This window comes from Orycteropus afer, unplaced genomic scaffold (assembly GCF_000298275.1).
Source record: "Orycteropus afer afer isolate SDZICR_OR568_19922 unplaced genomic scaffold, OryAfe1.0 scaffold00226, whole genome shotgun sequence".
Taxonomy (NCBI): Eukaryota; Metazoa; Chordata; class Mammalia; order Tubulidentata; family Orycteropodidae; genus Orycteropus; species Orycteropus afer.
The window spans coordinates 5,592,406-5,597,271 of NW_006921813.1; positions in this window are offsets into that span (position 1 = coordinate 5,592,406).

The window sequence follows — 4,866 nt, forward strand, 5'->3', positions numbered from 1 at the left end:
TATAACAAGTAATTTCTGATGTCCACCCCCACCAATTTGGTCCATTTTTGCATTTTAATGAACTTCTAAAATTTGTTGGTGACTCTATTCTAATAGTTTTGAGTTATTTTCTGGGGAAAATGATTAAAGAAAAAAGATCTCTGATAGGTGAAAAGTTCAGACTAATAAAAAAAATGACGCAGAATGAAATTCAATGAAGCAGCTACATTTCTAAATATTTTTTTTCCATTTCCTTAACAAAGATAGGGGCCTTGTTCTTAAAAGGCTTATAATCTAATTGTGGAGACAGAGTATATATGTGAAAAGATAAATAGCAACATGGAGAATTTAAATGAGCAGTCAGTCTAGGCAGGAGGTGCTTCTGATTTCAAAGTCAGAAGCAAAGTCTGAAAGCTGGGGTGGCTGAGGCTGGAGTTGACCTTCAAGGAGGTGCGGAATCTTCATCAGGTGGATGGAAAAGTCCAAGGCATTGAGTGCAGAGAGAAGTGTGAGTGTAGAGGCAAAATGGCACATTTGGAGTTAACCATGGTTGATGGTTGATGCATGCAGACAAATGACTGGAAAGACAGTTGTTGTCAGATTCTAAAAGGCATTGACTGTCAGGCTAAAAATTGTAAAATGTATTTGGCCATCAAAAATGTATGAAAAGTATTGAGTATAGATGCATGTAGTGATTGGGTAGGAGGATGATCCAGCTGAAGTGATCACATTAGATTGAATGTGGGAGAAAGTAAAATGAGAGACCAATTATGAGGCAATTGCATTTGGAAATCGATGGCAATAAATAAATAAATAAATAAATAAATAAAACAAAAGGCCCAAACTGAGAAAGTTGTAAATGAGAGAGAATTTTCAAAACCAGCAAGGAGAAAGGCAAGAAGACAAAGTTATATATGCTATTACAATTTTGGTATTTCCCCCCCGGAGGCCTTATGGACTGCTCACACTGTTCTTGTAGCTGTCCTATGTGCACCTACAAACTCCTCACTTTCCACCATAACATAATATCACATTATATTGTAATACTTGGTTAATTGTCTGTTACCACCAACTATAATGCGTATGATCATTAATGGCAGGTTTGAGTCTGGCACTTTAAATATATCTGACTTGTCAGCATATTGTGCAGCTGTATCTGTAAATAGCTCTAAGTCACTCTTCATTAATAGGGAACTCCCCATTAGTCCATAGCTGTTGTGTGGGAAGGAGTAAAAAAGTAGAACGAATAGGTTGTTAGGAATTTATGCTACCTGCTCAGGCAAGCTGACTGCACCTCAACTTATACATAACACTTCCATCTGATGATAATTTATTATTACACATTCTCAGCCTTATAGTGTGGGGATATCAGATTTCACACAGTTTATAATAGGAAGCTCATATGGAGTTTGGTTCTTTGGTTCCCCAGGACAATCCAATCTACAAGACCTAGCAGCAAGCCAAGAGCTGTTTCTCAAAACTAGAATGGTTATCAGCAGAGGAGTACTTGGGTTTGCTCCAGAACCCAGAGAATTTGTGCTGTAATTATTTCATTGAGGCTTATCAGCGTTTCTGTATGGTATTCTTATTTACTGCAGATGTTGTGGACACCATCTATTCTGCTGAATCATATTGCTCACGAAGCAGGGTGTCTTGTACAGTATGTTGGATCTGCTGCAAAGCATTGCATTTCTCTGATCTCTTATCAAAATATGTTACTAAATAAATGAAATGGAACAGAATTCTTAGGTGAAGTATATATTACCTCCAAATACAAAAAATCCTGCCAAGTGTTGTGCTTCTTTCATAGTCCTAGGTGGTATAATACAGGACTCAAAATATCTCAGATGACTGAATTCTAAAAACTTTATTAATGTGCAATACTCCTGACCTGTCATACAGTCATATGTCGTATTAAGGCATTTAGATTCTCATTTCTTTCTGGTGTCCAGGTCTAATTAGCATAATATCTTTAATGTAGTTGACCAGCATGATATTTTATGGGAGGTCCACATGATTAAGGTCCCTATGGACTATATTATGGCAGAGAGTAGATGAGTTCACATAGCTTTGAGATAAGACAGTGAAGGGCTACTGCTGACTCTACTGTTGTTAGATGCCATAGAGTTGGCTCGGACTCATAGCAACCCTATCTGTGTATAAGAGAATGAAACACTGCCCAGTCCTGCACCATCCTCACAATCTTTGCTTTATTTGAGTTCATTGTTGCAGCCACTGTGTCAATCTGGTTTTTTTTTTTTTTTTTTTTTTTTTTTTTTGAGGGTCTCCCCCTTTTTCACCAACCCACTAGGTAAAAGCAAATCACCTCTGATTATCCTTAATAATTGGTATAGAGAAGAAATCATTTGTAAACTCGATAGCTCCATATGATGTGTCAGGGGCTGTGTTGTTTATTCCAGAAAAGGTAACATATCTAGAATAGCAGCAGCAATCAGGACTACCACCTGATTCAGTCTCCAATAATCTACAATAATTCTTCATTATTCTTTTTGCTTATATATTAGCTGGTCAGGAAAGTTAAATGAGAGGGTAAGTGGACTCATGACTCCAGCATCTTCAATCTTTGATAGCGGCTACTTATTTTTAAAGTTCCCATATGGATGTAGTACTTCAATTGAGCTATAATTTTGATAGCTATATAAGGTTTTTTTTTTTTTTTTTTTTAATCATATCAGCTTTTACTCCAACAGATAGACAGACAGCAAATGCAAGGATTCTGACAGTTCTCAAGCATATATATTCCAACTATGGCTTCAAAAAAGAATTACAGTGTGACTATATAGGCTCAGTAGGCCCACTTTAAGATGGACTTAGACCAAACTCTACTATCTGACCTCCATAGGTCCACTGTTACTGGTAAAAAAATAGCAGTATTTTCTAGTGGTATCAAATAGGATTAGGATTTAATAATCCATGAAAAGTCTGAGTATTTTCATTTACTCACTTCAGTAAGCTAGTGAATGGCTGCAGATTCTTTTAGGGAAAGTTTGGAGGAAGCTTTTTATTGTATATTTTTGGAACTATTATAGGATTCTTCTTTATGGGACCCTAGAATTCCTCCATCAACCAAAGGATTTTAGAACTGGTTTAGGCTTGGGAACTGGACAAGAGGCCTTTTCTTTCTGTTGAGTGACTCAAGTCAGTTTCATTGTCATAGAGCTGGAGGGTTTCTTGTGTGTCATGTGGATCAGGTAACATTTTATTAGGTTACCCGTCTGTTTTATTCCTGGAAACATTATGACCCCTGAAGATCAAGAACTCTGCTGTTTGGTTCCTGCTACAAGGTACAGCCTCAATTAGTCCTGGCCATGATGAACGTTAGCAAACTACACCAAACCGACTGCCGTCGAGTCGGGTCCACTGGTGCAGGAAAATCTCTCAGGTTAGAATTTGGGGAAATACGTCCAGTTGTCTACTTTTCATAGAAGAAAAAATGGCTAGAGCTATTGGTATATTATTGATTTACGAGCAGATGCTAACAGTCTGAATGGTTCATCAGGAGCTTTGAAAGAATAAGAGTGGAAGATGATGACAAGGGAAGTTTGGGAAAGGGGGCTGGATAGGGCCTCTTTGGGATGTATAGGATGGAAGAATATTTATTTTCTGTTTGAATCCAAAAACTATTCCCTTCATCCTTAGAAGAGCCTCAATAATCACACAGACAAAATGACACAATAAGCCTCTTTCTAAAGCTATCTGGATATTTATTGATCAATAGATAGAGATGCAGAGAGAGAGAGAGAGAGAGAGAGAGAGAGGGAGAGAGAAACTGGCCGTGATGGCAGGGGAGGAAGCTGCTTGTGTGCTCAGCAACATGGAATCGTCTTCACTGAGGCTGATGTGTTTATTAATATTGCTGAGTGTGCAATCTGTCCGCAATAGTGTCAAAGCTAAGCTCCCTCTCCCCCAATATGGCATGATCCCTCATGAAGACAACCAGATCATCTAGTGTTGAGTTAGTTCCATTAAATCCCCTTCATCGTGGAGGGGCACCAATCTGCATTAATTGGAATAGACCTCTCTAGAAACAGATATTCCTTTCTCAATCTATTTGTGTAAAGTAAAACACCCCCAAACTCAATGGCTTAAAATAATAAGCACATATTTTTGTTCACAAATATATGTTCAGCTAGCTGGTTCTTCTTGCTTTGACTGTGTTTGCTCATGCACCTGTAGTCAGTTGGGTTGAAAATGAAGCACTGCCCATCTTGGTGTGGCTTTCACATATAATCAGATGGCTGTAGAGGTAGATGTGGGCAGATGGCTGTAGACTGGCCTAGGGTGGACTCAGCTGGGACAAATGGACAATCCTCCTTGTTAGCTTCCATCCTCTAGAAATTACCCTGGATTTATTCTCATGACATAAGTGGGATTTTAAGAGAGAATGCAGAAGCGTAAAGCCACTTGAGGCTTAGGTATGAAAATGACACATTACCACTCAGTATTCTACTGGCAAAAGCAAGATAGCTTAGATTCAAGGAATTAGAATATAGACTCCTCCTCTTGATGAAGGAACGTTCAATATTCCATTGCAAAGAGTATGAAGAGAAAGTTATATTATGAATTTGGGCCACCAGTGCAATTGATCTTCAACTGTTGGCAATTCTTCCGATGCCACCATCATTTGGCTCAAAAAATGCCTCAGTCACTGTTCTGGTACCTCCTACATGATATTTCTTCTGGTGATCAAGGCATCCATTTTACTCTCCATGAGATTAACTGGCTTTAGTATGGAGCATGCCATTCAGAAGTAGCTGGCATTTTAAAACTGTGTACTGGCCTACTGATGATTCATCCATGACACCAACTGTAAGATAAAATTTTGAATGTTTGAAATGTTGTTCTATGGGACACTATATAGACTTT